This window comes from Semicossyphus pulcher, unplaced genomic scaffold (assembly GCF_022749685.1).
Source record: "Semicossyphus pulcher isolate SPU_LCO1_2020_fin unplaced genomic scaffold, fSemPul1.0.p SCAF_2, whole genome shotgun sequence".
NCBI classification, from domain to species: domain Eukaryota; kingdom Metazoa; phylum Chordata; class Actinopteri; order Labriformes; family Labridae; genus Semicossyphus; species Semicossyphus pulcher.
In genome coordinates, this window is record NW_027211693.1 from 4,572,109 (window position 1) to 4,589,227 (window position 17,119).

General features: G+C 44.5%; 1 protein-coding gene across 2 annotated transcripts in view; it reads right to left on the minus strand.

The window, feature by feature from the left end:
* Positions 1-17,119, minus strand: part of LOC138597778 (protocadherin-1-like) — a 204,717-nt gene that overhangs the window by 60,408 nt on the left and 127,190 nt on the right. The window lies entirely within an intron of this gene.

Here is a 17,119-nt window from a genome sequence, read left to right on the forward strand (position 1 = left end):
ACCCAAAGTCCTCTTTATGTTTCTCTTGTTAAGTCTTTAATCCACCAAAAGTCTTTACAGTGGAGTTTTGTGATATTCCACTGAATAACAAACAGACAAAAGGCACAAAACACTCTCCGCTTGATGAGCTGCACATCCATATTAAAGCTTCATTTGTCAATTTGACAAACCCAACAACAACAACCTTTAAAGACTGGGTGAAGCACAAATAGAGTGTTTTGAGTTATTAGTAGGCGCCCTGCTAAATTTGAGTGATGAACTAAATCACGATTACATACGAGCCATGAAAAACAGAGGAGCATGCTCTGGGGTGGAACCTCCAGGTGCAGCCTCTCTCTCTCTCCGTCTACGGCCTTACTTACGATGAATCCTCTTCATTCCGGCACCGTGAGAAGATGCATTTGTGGGAAGTTCTGCAAGGCATAGCTAGCTAGCTAACTGTAAGCTAATCTAACTACTACTGGTTTGTTGTTGAGACAGAGCAAGAGAACTACTGCCGCACTGTGTTTGAGTGTTTATACAGTGTGTGCGAGGGGTGGATGTCATCGAGTAACGCTGCCAATAGAAACCTGAAGACAGATAACGTGAAAAATGGCTTAATGTTTAGCTCCCCAGTGAAACACAGTGAAAGGCCTCTTTATGTGGGTTAGACAACTATTTTCTAAGATGTTTAATGTGTTGATTTTGCTTTACCCGCTCTTTAAACTACCTGGGCAGCACGTTTTGTAGAGAAAATTTGCTTCATTTGAGTAAAATAAGCATAAATGTCTCTCTAGGATGAACCAGCAGTGGTAACGACTGAATATAATTCAGGGAAAGTCTAGTTTCTGTTGATAGAGAATACTTTAAGATAGTTTCCCTAAATGAAGCTAAATGTCCAGACAAATATGGCAGCTCATTTTCCTCACAGTTTGCATTCTTAAAACTAGAACAAAACAAACCACCCTGACACAGAAACGCGGGCTCGATGCTCTGCTGTTGGAGTTACAGGCGGATCAGGATGAATGAAAAGGCTGGAAAGCAAAAAAAAGTGTTTGTTTAAAGGGAAAAAGGGCAGAAAATAAGGTACAGTACGTTTGTATGCCAGGCCTGCAGTGCTGACATCAAACAAGAGTCACTGATCTCTATGAATCTGTGTCTGTGTCTGTGTGTGTGTGTGTGTGTGTGTGTGTGTGTCTGTGTGTGGTTGTGTGTGTCGGACATGATTTGTGCTCTAATGAGCTCTGTATGGACATTAGCATGAGACCGTGAGCGCAGGACGAAGCGTCCAAACAAACTCAGCGGTCGGTCGAGTGAGCCCACAATTAGGTCAGCCACAGAGGAGAAAATAGCTGCTGTGTCGCTGCTGAATTCGTTTCAATTCCAGATAGAGTTGAGCCACTTCACACACACACACACACACACACACACACACACTCACACACGCACACACACACACACAAAGAGAGAAGCTGCATAACAGAATAATACGGCAGCTTCAGATGCTCTAATGACAGTGATGAATAGCGAAGGTTGCAGCCGCCGCCAACAAGGAAAAAGCTCTTTTCTTTCTTTCTTCTGTAGATAGATTTTTACTGTGAGGGCATGAGTACTCACACACACACACATGCACACGCACACACACACGCACACACACACACAAATGGTTCACAAGTTCGATAAAATTGCCGATGTAAACGTGCAAAGTCAGAAAATCGCTCTACAAATCAGCAATCGGGCGCTAACGAGAGGTCGGCTGACTAATCAATTTGTCGTTATGGCAACCTGCAATCTCTGTGTGTGTCACCCAGCGGTGAGGGAGGATCTGATTGGTTCTGATGAAGACAAATCAACTCAGACCGGACCAATCGCTGCCAGAACAAACTGCAAATAGGAAATTGACTTCCTGTCAGAACGGTGAGATATCTGAGGAAACAACCGCACACACACACACACACACACAGACACGCACAGAGTCAATACACACACACATACACAAGTAGAGGTACACAAACATGAACATGCACGGATAGATAAATATCTGTACGCACATGAAAACAAGCAAACACACAAATGTTGTGGTATTTCCTTGTGATGTTCTCAGGTGACTTGTGACTTCCTTTCCTACACACACACACGTAACACACACACACACACATAAAACACACACATGTGAGGCTGTCAGCTTTAAATTAGAGCTGTTGTTCCTGAACACAGAGCTGCACGCCCTCCAATTTTAAGAATCGTATTTTTGCAGGACGTTTTAAGGGGAATCGTAGATGCAACAAGAATTCTGCAGGATCTCTACATTAGATAGTATGAGCTTTACAACACGGAGGAGGTTGTGTTGGTGGAAATATTGCAAAAAGTAATGTCAATATGAAACTTGTTTCCACCTTGGATAAACAAAATTAGCACAAACATCTACAGCAGATTTAAATGGACATCAAAAAGCAACTTTTAAAGCTGTTTTTGCACGTTATTCATGCTAATCATGTCATTGAAACTGTTTAAAGTAATGTTTAGTCAGTATGATGCCGTTTCTACTGCGTATCTAAAGCAGCAGGACTGACCGCTGTGTGTGCAGTCCTGTTTTGCAGACGCACTGTGAATATTTAAGTTTCTTTGGATTTTAGCTGTGCATGTTATACTTTGTTTTCATGCACTTAGGATGATGGTAGACAGTGAAACGATTTCTTTTAAGTGGACAAAAGCAAGACGGGGAAATCAGGTTAAGCTGGCAGAGAATGCAGGTAACAGTAGCGTTGTTGTACTCGTGTTTTACCTGCTCCATGACAGACTTTAAACCAGATGTTACGTAGTTCCTTCGTACGAGGATAAAACAGTGCAGACCTTTATAAGAGTAAATAACTGCTGACTAACTAAACATGAATTCATTTTATTTCAAGCTGTTAAACTATTCTTTAATTTTGCTGTTTGCTAGTTTTTCCTATGGATTCATGGGAAATGTAGTCCTGTAAATGGACTTTAACACGGATTTGTCCAGCAGCTTCTAAAGGAGAGTCTTTTTAACTAAACACATTTTCCATCAGGTGAGAGACACAATTCTGATTCAGTGACGTGACAAATGACAATGTGCACAAATTTCAGGAGTAATTAAGATCAAGTCTTTGTGTTTTGTTTGATCGTCTCTTCACAAATTTGGTCGCTGATGGTTTGAGCTCATTTACAAAACAAAAATAACTTAATTAAAATGCCATCCAGAAGGTGTTCCTCCTCTGCCATCTGCCTGGATCCATGTGAACACAGCATTACTCTTTAGTTTTAGTCTTTCCTCTACTCTCCCACTGCACACTTTCATACTGGTCTGGTGCCTCCTATATTACCTATCTTTACAAACACATACATTGTTCCTGCATAATGAACTTAAATACATATACTGCGGCGCCCCAAACTTTGCCTCTCAGCTGTCAGTCGAACCAAATCTTACAAAATAAAAGCCCAGTGGATGAGAACGAGAGAGGGAGAGGAGGAACATCTGGGTGAACAGCTGGTGGTGTGAGAGAGAGATACTGATGTCAGTGAGGCTCGACCGCATTCTGTACAGCTAACGAGCTTAACGAGCTTCATCTACGAACAACCAATTAGCAGCACCGACAGAGACATGAGGAAGGAGGGAGGGAAGAGAAGGAGAGGAGAGGAGAGGAGGAGAAGGAATGGAGAGAAAAGAGGAGAAGGAATAAGGTGTGAGGTGGTGAGTAAACAAGGGAGTAGGAAAGGACAGAGGAGACGAGTGAAGGAAAAAAGGTTGTTGAGTTGTGACTTTGTCGTCCTCTGGGGGAGGAAACATTGTTCTGCTGCAGGGGAGGTGACCATGACATCAGGGACTGTGTGTGTGTGTGTGTGTGTGTGTGTGTGTCATTGAGTGAGTGTGTGTGCTGCCCCTGGCTCTGTCCTTGTCTCCCTCAGTGACCTCTGACCTTTGACCTCGGGTCCTCAGTGATGCTGCAGCCTGCCAGCAGCATGACGGATGTTCCTGCTGCTAACCAACAGTGACACTACCGAGACCGTGTGTGTGTGTGTGTGTGTGTGTGTGTGTGTGTGTGTGTGTGCAGTCAGGTGTACTAACTAGTGTTTTATGTTATATAGCAGATGTACAGTGAGAACAGCTACATCAAGCAAATAAACACAGTGCAGCGATTTCTACACAGTCGCTCTTTCTTTTAAGTATATTTATACATATTTATGCAACAGTGCAGAATTGTCACATTTGTATTTATTTATTTGATCATGTTTGTCTGCTCCCCAGAGGACACACCCTTTGGACTTCTAAAGAAGAAGACAATTACGGAATATTTCTCGGGCTGTCAGAGTATCAAGCAAATTTTGTTTGGTATCGTACTGTACCGTATCGTACCGCATCATATCGTATGGTATGGTACCATAATCGTATTGTTTCGTATCGCACAGTATAGTATTGTATCGTATTGTAACATATCCTATCTTACTGTATTGAATCGTATCGTATCATATCGTATCGTATCGTATCGTATCCCTGATTTCAAATAAGGAAACACTCCAGCTTAAATTTCAGAACTTCAGGAAATCTTCAGGACGGACAACAGGACAGTAGATGTCATGTGTGCAGAACAGACCAACAGTTAGAGTTAGTTAGTTAGTTTAACATTCTCACTTTAAGGCTGTAAGAAGTTAAATCATCATCATTAATGAGACTGAAGAGAAGAAGAGAAGTGTCACAAGTCAATGCAAAGACGTGGATTCACTCAACGTGAGTCGCTTCACGACGTTTGGTTTTCACAAAGAGACGAAAAGAAACTGCTTCAGGTATGCAGCAGGCTTCAGTGTGTACGGTGATTATATGTTCACTTTAAAGGCCTCAGACAGACTTCTGATGTTTCAAGAGTCCTACTCTCACCCAGTGCATGCTGGGAAAGACCCCCGTCCCCGGCAGCGCTGAGCAGGATAAGTGGTTTAAAAAGGATGGATGGATGGATGGATGAGTGTCATATGTTCAGTAAACCACATGATGCTGCAGCTGATCTGAGCTCATTTCTTACAACCAATGAACCACAACAGACAGTACCAGTGTGTGCGTCTGTGTGTGTGTGTGTGTGTGTGTGTGTGTGTGTGTGTGTGTGTGTGTGCGTGTGTGTGTGTGTATGTGTGGGTGTGTGTGTGTGTGTGTGCGCGTGTGTGTGTGTGTGTGTGTGCGTGTGTGTGTGTGTTTGTGTGCGTGTGTGCGTGTGTGTGTGTGTGTATGTGTGTGTGCGTGTGTGTGTGTTAGTGGGGTGTCATTTTCAGGGTCAGCAGCCAAATCTCTAACAGATGGTCTGATCCAGGATGAGCCCAGCGCCTCCTGCTGGCAGACGAGCTGCGAGAAGCAAAACAAAAAACTCTGGATCCAAACATTCCCCCTTTTTCTCCTCCTCCTCCTCCTCCTCCTCCTCCTCCTCCTCCTCCTCCTCGTGATCCCCACTTGACTCCTCGTCCTCCCCTGCTTCCTCCTCCACCATTTCCCTCTCCCCTTCATCACAGTTATCCATTTCCTTCCTTCCTGTCTCCTCTTCCTCCTCTGAAATTGCTTCTTCTCCTTGACTCCACCTGTTTCTCCCTCTCCATCATCATCATTATCCACTTCTCCTCTCTCCTCACCTCCCAACGTCTGATTACTTCCCTTCTCGACTCCTCTGCTTTGTCCTTCTCTTCTTCTTCCACCTGTCTTATCTCTCTTCACTTCTCATCCTTTCATTCTCCTCATCATCCTCATTCTCTCTTCCTCTCCTTGTCTTTCTGACTCCCTCCTTCTCTCCTTCTTCTTGCTTTCCTTCTTCCTCCTTCCTCCTCATGTATTCGTGTTCCTTCCTTTCCTTCTTCTTTCTCTCTCCTATTTCTTCTCCTCATCCTACTCCTGATATTTCCTCACCTCCTTCTTTTATTTCCATCCCTCCCTGACTGATGTTTCTTTCCTCCTTTTCTACATCCTTTTCTCCTCCTCCACTCATTCTTCCTACCTTCCTCCTCCTCAACATTCTTCTTCTTTCTGTCTCTTTTCCTTCATCATTATTATTTACCTCCTTCCTCTCCTGCCCCTGTGACTCTCCTTTGTTCTTCCTCCTCCTCCTGGTCTTTTCTCACCTCCCTCTACCTCTCCTTCCCCCCTCTGAGACCTCCTGTCCTACCTCCTGAAGCTCTCCTCTGGTTCGGGGGATTTTCTGGATCCGAGGCCATGAAAGCGCCGGCCTTCGGCTGGAGAGCTCAGTGAGCGCGCCCAGAATCACCAAACACACAAGGCTCTGTTGTTGTGGATGTGTTGAATTGTTAACATGCAGCGTCTGCAGCCCGACTGCCGGAGTCCTGATGTCGGTCAGGAGTCAAGAACAGGACGTGAACTCAGCTGGGACACCTCCTCTGTTTATCCCTCATAAACACACGAACACTGAAGGAAACATTACGTGTCCGACATGTCAGAAGAAGCGAGGCTGATATAGCGGCAGATAAATGCCCGTGGGGGGCGTCCACATACTTTTGGCCATCACTGTATCTGAGTCGGGGCTCTGCTGCAGAGTTGAACAGGTTCCAGAGCTCCTGCTGCCGAGTGTCTCTGCTCTCATCGATTTCTGTCTTTTTATATCCTAAAATCCGTAAACCTCTATGGCTCCAAAACTTTAGTTCCTGGAAAGATGTGAGCAACAAAAGATGTGTCCCAAATATTACTGAACAAACCTTAAAAGGTAATTCCAGTATTTTCAAACCTGGGCCCTTTTTAAAATCTATTTTAGGGTCTAAATGAGTAAACAGTTTTGGAAGTCTGTCCGCTGAAAGTTCTCACTGACAGGCTCAGATTGTTCTTCTAAGTGTGTGACAACATGACAGAAAGGATCCCTACAGAGATAGACCTTTTTGTTACAGAGGAAGATGATTGTTTTAACCACACACAGACGTTACATCGCTCTCTGCAGACACACCAGACTCCATTGAGAAAAACGTCAATTTAACGTCACATAACACTGCAGTACTGCATGCTACTGATGATGATGACATCGAGGATGTAGTTTATGCTGACTAGGATTTTCATGATGATGATGATGACTTTACTGATCTTGTTGATGTTGCTGATGATCATTATTATTATATAAAAAAACAATAAATGCCCTATACGCTTCCTGTCGGCACCAGTGTCCGATCGCACTTGAAGCTGTGTGTTGGCTCTTCCTGACCTCGTTCCCTCCTGCCTCGATTGTTGCTTGTGTTGTATTAACTCTCAGACGTACGTCGCTTTGGACAAAAGCATCGGCTACATGAAATTGTAACATTGTTTCACATTTGGTGGGTTGTATGAGAGTAAATCCTTTAAACACCACAGTCACAGGCAGCAGTAGACGAACAACTCGTGTGTTTCTATGAGGTTAAATTACTGGTTTTGTCAATGGAGTCTGGTGGCTTTGCAGAGAGCGATGTAACGTCTGTCTCTGTAGGGATCCTTTCTGTAATGTTGTCAGCACTTTTTTGACTCCACTCCTGCTCAATATCTGGATCCTACATTTCCCATAATGCATTCATAGCATCATTAGCAGACTTCTGCTCGCCCACCAGGGTTGCAGTTACAAATCCAAGAATAAACAAAACATCTAGTGCTGTTCAAACTCTCGCTGGCAAACATCCTGTTTACTTTTGTCTTGAGTGCTAAACACTCGTACATGTTCCTGCTGCAAGCTGAGGATATTTAGGTTGATGATGTTTGATTAATTGTTCTGTGTTAAATTAAATAAATAATGCCCGCCACAGTTTGTCAGAGCTTGTGGTGATTTTCTGTTATGTTGTATATCATTAGTTACAATGATGTACAGCAGAGGGGAGCAGTATTTCCCCACAGCTGAGAGCTAAAGGCAGAGATGATCTTGGCTCTGTGTCTTTAAGCGATTAATCGTCTGCTGTCTGACTGACAGCTCAGCTCTTTATTTAAAGCTGCCTTCAATCAGCGGCTCGCAGCGATTGTTAAGCACGAAAGGGAAACGGATCTGAACCTTCAGACCGGAGCAGCGCAGCAGCCTGGCCTGATTTACCTGCCTCCCCCTCCTCCTCTTTCTCCTCCTCACCCATGTTAATGAAAGACATGTGGTGGAGGCATAATGCTATTGTCCGTCAAATCTGCTTAGTGATCGGGGGGAGCGGCAGGGATCTGGCTGTTGTTGTGTGGGTGGACGGGCAGATCATCTGCGGCGGATGACGGCTTAATCCAATCACAGAGAGAGGATCACAGGAAGCCGATCCACCGTGTAGCTGCCGAGGAGGTCTGCTGGACCTGGATCAGCCAGCATGGTGTGTGTGTGTGTGTGTGTGTGTGTGTGTGTGTGTGTGTGTGTGTGTGTTGTCTCATCAGCCGGGCTCCTTGTGCCTATTTATGGACGGCTGTGATGATGACAGAGCGACTCAAAAGCATTTCACACTGTAGCAAACGTCCATTAAAGGACAATTACAGCATTCCACTTTCTGTTTAGTACATTTCCTCTGGCTTTAATGTTCTTTGTGACAGTCGCCGCATGCTCGCAGCATGATTAAAGATATTTTTAAAAGCTGTTTAGCCGAACCTCGCAGACTCATTCAGTCCAATTCAGATGAGAAAACAAGGCGAATGTTTCTAATCCAGTCAGTGAGGGAAACGAGGAATAAATCCCTCGCTGTGGAGGAGAAGAAACAAGAGAGAAAGTCTGCAAATGTTTGGGTTCTGCTTTTCACTCTCAGGCAGAAACATAAACATCTGATAATGTGACTAAATCTGACATAAATTGATAAAGTGGTGGAGAAAAGAGGGGAAGGAAACGTTTCCTTTCACAGGCGATAGATTGTGTACAAAGTGTACAAAGGACTTCTAATTGTCTCCACTTCGAAGCATTTTTGAAATCATTCCTTTATAAGATTCAGGACTTCCTTGGTTGCAGATAGGGATTGATTCATTTTCATAATTTCCAAACATTTCCTGTTGCTTGTTTTACATAAAATACCACTCAAACATATTGCGACCCCTGCGAGGATGCTGCAGAACTCACAAATGTATCTACAAACTGCAAAAGCACAGCTGATCGTGAACGTGACACTGCTGAGTGAGCAGCCACTCCCAGCGTGCAGAGGACCGATAACCCACCACCGGAAACGTCACGTCCACTGCTGCTGCTGTCAAACGGACAGTACTGTACCATGATGATAGAGTTAGAAGGGCAGGTTTAAGCAGCCTTAAATGTTAAAAGTATTTCTCCTTAGATAGACTCTGACTGCGACAGACTTTAAAGAGCGCTCAGTGTGTGTTTCAAGGCAAGGCAAGGCAAGTTTATTTATATAGCACATTTCAGCAACAAGAAAATTCAAAGTGCTTTACATAGAACAACAAAGGCAAAACAAAGGTGCAGGGGTCAAAGGTTTCAGTCCACCTTTGACCCCTGCAGGTCTGCAGAAACTCGCTGTGAGGATGATGTCTTTAAATACTCTCTCAATCCTGTTTGTTGTTTCCTAATTCATTAAGACATTTAAAGAACAGATATAAACTATTGTTGGGTTATAAGCAAAGGTTTCTGAAACAGGTAGAAATAGTGGGTTTTTTTGGGACTATTTTCAGTGGCGGAATAATCAAGCTGTATGTGTATCTAAGGCAGTTAAACGAGGCCCTCCTTGAGTCACATGTGGTGACAGAATAATCAGAAAAATGAGTTCCTATCAGGGAAAATTCACGTGAATTCAACGTTTCAACAAGAACTCTGCAGGAATTCAGGTTCCCCTCTTACCAGACGATATTTAATGTTTGCTTGAGTGTAAATCATGTGTTTCATATCAAGGTACAACGTCTAAAATTTTTCTGTCCACATAGAGAGACCTTCATTAGTTAGAACCTGATAACAAGTCAGGTAAAGCAAGATTTTAGTAGCTTTAGGAAATGTTGTGGTGCAAAAACAAGTCTGGAGGAAGCACATTCGTAGCATCCGTGTTGTTTCTGCATAATGAATTCAATCTCATGAAAACACTGAAGAAAGAAGAACGGCCTCCCAGTAAAATAGGAAATAGCACCCCCGGAGGAGCACCTGAATGCAGCATCATTCAAAAGGCAGGCTTTAAATCAGCTGTTTCTAGATGGTACTTTTGAATGGGAGCTTCATCGGTGTAAGTGCAGGCTAACCGGCTAACGTTAGCTGGACGTCTGAATGATTTCCTATGTGAATTATGTAACGGGTATGGCAACCTTTAACCTCCTAACCTCCATGTGACTGGTTAACAGTGGACTTCACACGGTGTGAATGAATAATACAAGTGAATCAGGAGAAAAGACAGAGAGAGGCTGAATGTATAATGGCACACGCACACACACACACACACACACACACACACAAAGAGAGGAGGCGAGGCCGTCTGCTCTGAAGTGAAAGCAAAAATCAATACAACACAGAAACATTTCAGAATTCAATATCCAACAGCTTCAAAACGGAGGAGGAGGAGGAGGAGGAGGAGGAGTAGGAGGAGGAAAACAGGGAGGAGGAGGAAGATTCTATCAAACGGCAGAAATAGCTCATAAAAAATGGGAGTAAAATGAATAAACAGTGATGAAAAAGCAGCCTGTGATATCGTGTAATGTGATGTTGGCAGGGTTCAGAGAGCTATAAACAACCACGCACGCTCGCGTCTTTGGACGGTGGGAGGAAAATTTAACTCACAAATTATTAACATCCTGTAAATTCTGCTTTTATGACACGAGAGGGAGAGGCGCGTTTTATCTCCGCTCGCTTTTAATTGGCACTGACGTCACCTCTGCTGCCATCACTCATCCACGGAAGTTCATTTCCACCAACAGAATATAAGACGAGTTTATTTATGCACAGTCGTAAAATTATGAGACGTTAAATTCAAATTATGAGCGGAGATAGTAAGTCATGGCGAGAGGCTCAAGTGTCCATTTGTGAGATTTACAGCGACAAACTGGCGTTACCAGGCGACGAAGGTCAAACATCGCCGGACAAAAGCAGTCAGTACACACGAGGGACAAAGTGTGAAGGAGTGGAAGAGTTGCTGGAGAGAAGAGACGTTTGAGTTAATGAGGAGCTGATGAAGATGTTATGACGCAGACACAGAGAGAAGAATAAATGTACTGCTGTTTGTGAGCTAATTAAAGTCAGCAGTGACTCACCAACTTAAGAACAAGTCCTCCAACCCTTATGAGCACATAGGTTGTTTGGTCCCTCTGAAACTACCCACAGGAGTGTTTCCTAAATTAGCGCCCTAATTGCAGGCAACACGTCTTCATCTCTCCACACGCAGGAAAGCATGGTTACAGCTGCTTGCAGTTTGAGCCGGTTTAGGCACAATGAAAGATGCTTTGGGTTAAAAAAGTACTCAAGTTATGTTAGTTAAATTCAAAGTTGACTTTCTGCTTTGTATCACACCTGAAGCCCCGGTCTCCTGACGGAAAGTCGAGCGTTGTCTCACCCATTCATCACCCCGCCCACCAAACCAAACCAAACCCTGTTTCAGCCAAACATAGCAACCCAAATAAAATGATAGCTAACAGGACTTAAGAAAGCACCTCGTCACTTCCTGATCCTTGTCTGAAACCCAATTTGTTCCATGAATGTGCAAAGAAATGAAGTTTATTAAGTGTCTTTAACTAACCTCTTAGATCAATATAAATAGCTTCAACCCAACAGGACGAATTCCTTCTGACAGGAAGTAGCCACATTTTGGCACATGTGTAGTTTAAATTAGCTAACGCCATCTCTGTATAAAAAGATGGCCGACATGACAGCTCCCTTTAAGTGAGTCCAAACCCTCTCTATCACCCCCTGCTGACTGGCTGCAGTATAGCTCATAAAGCCCGCCTCCTCCATGTTAACAGATGGGACATGAGTCAAACTATAAAATCAAAATACACGTCAAATACATTTTTCTCCAACATGGTTTCTGTCATTATAGTTAGTTCTTATCCTGCTGATTTATGTCACAGTGTTCATTTTTATGACAAGTTGACTGACAGCTCTGTTGACAAATGGGGCTTCTGTTCCCGAGTAGCAGAGTAGAGGAGGAACGGCGAGAGGAGACGTAACTAACACTAACACTACAGTCATTGAACTTTCCATCAGCGTGAATATCTGCTTCAGACCGACACAAGAAGCTGTTCTGCTGCAGACTGAGCCCACCTGAGGGCTCCAACACGCCAAGGACACCTGAGGGCTCCGACACGCCAAGGACACCTGAGGGCTCCGACACGCCAAGGACACCTGAGGGCTCCGACACGCCAAGGACACCTGAGGGCTCCAACATGCCAAGGACACCTGAGGGCTCCGACACGCCAAGGACACCTGAGGGCTCCGACACGCCAAGGACACCTGAGGGCTCCAACATGCCAAGGACACCTGAGGGCTCCGACACGCCAAGGACACCTGAGGGCTCCAACACGACCGACTTGTCGTCTTTTCTTGGCACTAAAGGGCTTCCCTACTCGTCCCTGCATCCATCCAGAGGCTGACAGACGGAAGTCAAAGGGCAATGTGGCCTTAAAAATGACATTTGGCTTCTTTGTTTCAGTTGGAGTCTTATTTTTTAAGTCTTTTTGTCTTCCTGCTTCTCGTGCAGCAGGCTGTAAGCTGCTTGTAGCACAAATCACATTTTAATTAGCTCGATCCCGGCTAACGACCTCCTCCTCCCGGATTACCTGCCAGCATCCGTCTAATCCCTCCGTCCTCCGTCTCTCCTCCTTTCCTTCAACCCTCTTTACTCCTTCTGCTCCTCCTCTGACCTCCTCTTTCCTCCTCTCTGTGTCAAATGCAGCTGTTTCCACTTTAAATTCACATATATCTTCCTGCTGCTGTGATATTTTACACACTTTTCACACTCCACATATTTCATCTCTTTTGTGTGTTTTCATATCGTTCTCACTTTTCCTTCCATTTGCTCGGCTGCTGCTTTTTGTCACATTCTAATAAAGCTGCCATGTGTTGTTTCCATTTCATTTTTTCCTCCATATATTTCCACAAAGCGCATCAAGCTGCGATGAGTTTCACCCTCATCTGTTTTACTGTTATTCACGTTCTGCAGTCGTTTTTCTGTCTCATCACTAAATCGTTGACTGATTTGTCGGAGGACGACGCAGAGAATATTTCACAGCTGCAGTGAAGTAATAACCTTCACTGATCTGAAAACACAGGTGTCATTTTAAATGCATAATAAGTTCCAAACACACGAAGGCCATGACGGCTATTTAAAGAATTAACCCTCTGAGCTCTGCAACAAAAGGCGTCTGTGCAGACTGAACTTGTTTTAATAAAGAAAACAAGTTTATTTAACCTTTAAAATAAAATCATGTTTTGATATCTTCGTTCTGTTGTTCAGTAACACGCTCACACACTCTCCTGTCCGGCGGCCGCTTTGAGGACCACGGTACGATTTTCTCTGTTAGCATCTGTTAGCTAAGATCTTAAATCAGCATCATAACTCCGCCTCGGTTGTTGGTTAACTTTTGAGCCACTTTGTTCGGGACGATCACCGTGTCTCTCCGTCTTTCATCCCCCCGGCTCTGTAGCTGTGAGTGACGGCTGGCCTCAGTCATGAGGGGAACACTCCCTTTACAGAGAGTGCCGTTCTTCTTCTGTTGTGAACGTATCTTGGCATTTAAAAGTCGAGAGCCCGAATATAAGACGATCCAACTTTTTAAGATTCAGATTTAAAAAAATATATGTATATATATGTGTGTGTTATATTCGGAGCAATACGGTAATTGATTAAAGAACTGCAAATGCGTCACACACCTGACGTCCCCAAATGAATGCAGTAAGGCTGCATGAAATACAGAAGTCATGTAAACTCTGCGCACTCTCAGTTTTAAGTACATAACACAAACGGTTCTTAACAGTTTTACTACGGTACATTGGTATTTTTGTTATGATGTCATTTCCTGGATTATCTATGTTTTTTGATGTGTTTCATGAACTGTATAACAAAGATGTGGTTATTGTCTTCATTCAGAGGACTCTTCAGCCTTTAGACACTTTGAAAACTTTAATATCTTTAAATGTCAGACCACACGGGAACCTCTGCTGCAATAACTCGTGATCGAGTGAATCTGCAGCTTTATTTTTGATACCTGAAGCTACAGGGTGTTTACAGGAAGACGTTTTCTTCTAGATGTGTCGTTGATCATTTCAGACCATCCATGAAACCTTTGGAAACAAGGTGCAGACAGTTCCTAAGGATGGAGACACATGGGCGGGGGGGTCTGGCTGTGTCGTTCAGCTTGTCTGCAAACAAAATGAACACAAAGCATTTGTTTTGTTGGTGTTGACATGAAGGGAGGTTCCTGCTCCTCCTCCTCCTCCTGCTGTGTTGGAGGCAGGACAGAGGGGGGCCTTATTAACTTCGGAAGGATCGCTACTTTAATACCTGGCAAATAAGTGGATTAGCGGGGGGTCGGCGTGGATTAGCCGTCCGTTTTTGTTCATCTGACGTCTCCCCTCCTGAGATACCCCCCCTAATCTGCTCTAAATCCTGTAAAGCAAAGGCTCGGGGCCAAGTGGGGCCCAGACGTCGTCCCGCTGTCAACTTCCTGTCCGGAGAAGGAGGCGGTGACCTCGTCTTTATTCTCGTCCGCTTACCTCCATTGCTCCTCTTCTCTCTGACCTCCCTCCTCCTTCATCCCTCTCCTTCTTTGTCTGCTCCCGTCTGCCTCCCTCTCTTCACAATGCCACAGCAACTTCAAAGCTGACTGAACCCCCCCTCGCTGCTTTCAGGCGGGCTTCCCTAATTGGCCGGATCGCCCGGTGGTCGCCCCCGCCGCTCAGAGAGGTTACCTGGCAGATGAATATGAATAAAGAGCTCATATGTCCGCTCTCTTTCATCACACGCTCGACTCTGGCTGGAACGATGGCGGAGTGATAATTGGCAGGCTCGGGTAGGGAAGGAAATTGATGGTGAACCCCGAGTGAGAGGCGGGCGGGGAGATTCAGGTGACGCCGCCTCAGATCATCGAAGGCTGCGTGACATCACAGAAACGAGCAGAACAGAGTGTGTTTGAGTGTCGTACAGGATGTACAGACCAGAGCGAGGCTGCACAATGTTATGTAACAGAGGAGTAACGCTCTGCATGACAACAGGTGCTGCAGAGAGACAGGTGCATTATGGGCAGACAAGCCAGCCTTTAAAGGAGGAGTTCCAGGTGGTTTAAAAAAGAAAAGAAGAAAAAGTGTCTTAAAGTTTTTAATCCATAGATTTCTGTCTCGTGCCTTCAGGTCTGTGGGTCAGTATTTATGTGATGCTCTGCAGATATTTTAGATTTATAACAGCTTCTGCAAACAGTGTTTACACTGAAGAGACAATGTTGCTGTTGCTCTGTCTGTCCATCTCTGCACTCTGGCACCAGCCTGCAGTTTAAAGTGACATCAGCAGCACGTTTACTGTCATTTACTTTACTTTGATTTTGCTGGCTGAATTGAAGACTGTAACAAGCAGTCTTTAAGCCCTCCTCGGCCAGAGTTACTGACTGTTTTGCAGAGTCCAAAGCTGCTGTGCCAGCAGCACAAACACTCAGAAAATCAGTATCAAAATGATACTGATCAACCAGACCGACCAGCTCGAGAATTATCTACAACAATCAGTGCACGGAGAGTTCAAAGTGTGTTTCTCTGCGGTAATCATCCATACATCCTGCTTATCCTGTTCAGGGGGCCTGAGGGCGACTTAGAGCCACCCATAATGAGCGTGTCTGTAGACTGTGGGAGGAAGCCAGATGCACGGGGAGAACATGCAAACTCCACACAGAAAGGCCCACTTTGTCCAAGCCGGGGTTTGAACTAGGAACCGTGTAGCTGTGGAGCCACAGCGCTAACCACTGCACCACCGTGCCGCCCGTGCAGTAATCAGTGAGGTCCCAATGCTATCTGTTATAATCGAGTCATACATGGAGCGTGTGGCTACGTCAGGTCACAACAGAGCGCCTGAAGCTTCGAAGATTACACATGACCTGCAGTTTCTGCACCGACATCAACATCAACTTCAAAACATACTTTTCAAACAGTGTCGCTGATCGTCATCGTAAGGTGTGACTCATCTGTGAAGCTAATGCTACAGATTAAACTCTCACACTCTCCAGGAGATGGGTGTTAATCTCGACAACATGGACTCATGATGCATTTAAACATATTGCTTTGATGGTTGTGCCGTCTCATGGTGATTAAACCAGTTTGGAGAACATCTGAATTTGGCGTCAGCACATAAACAGGCACTAATGTAACTCCAAGCATGAACACCACCATCAGTCTGTTAATAAAGAGTCTTTCTCTGTGTGTGTTATTTTAATCACCTGATGTACAACACTTTCTGCTCTGTAAATGTGCTGTATAAATAAAGTTAATAATCACAATCATCGCTCTTTCTTTCCCATGCTCACCATTTCAGTACCATGCCTACTTACAGCTGCTTCGCTCTGATTGGACGATTGCTGCTCAGGGGCACGGCGAAGCAAAGAGTCCATTAAGTGAAGCATAATGTCTGAGGTGTTGTGTATTCTATGAGTGTAATGGGTGATTTGGACGTCCGGATTCTTACACACGCATAAAACAGCTTCTCCTTTTATCTAATTGTTGTTTTGCTTTCACAGGATCCCCAAAGATGCTCAACTATTTAAAACTTGTGCAACACTCACAAACTCTCCTTACTGTCACATTAAAGCAGTTTTATTAACCTCTTCACCCTCCCGGACTCTCCCGAGTCCCCCTAAAGGCTCTGCAAACACATGTGGTGTGACCAAGCGATGTTTAAAGTCTCGCTGAGGTCCAAAAGTTTTAAACAAACAGAGAAATGTGTTGAAAATGAGATTATGCACGGTTATGGCAATTAAAAATGGAACTTTCAGATTGTTTCTGACTTGATAAATAACACTTTCCTGCAGTGCAGTTTGGTGCGTCTCCTGTGAGATGTCTCCTGCTGCTGTCGCTGCTGCAGCTGTCATTGTTTTAAAGATCTCCAGAGAAGAAAAGCTGCCTATGACTATAATTTACAGAACACAAGTGCACAATCACAGCTGTACAGCGGCGGTGGTTTCACAGCAGTGAGAGTAAGTGAAGCTGGTGGTTATCTGGGGGAAAATAACTCTTATGTAAATCTGCCAGGAGGGAGGATTCCTCTCCTCGCC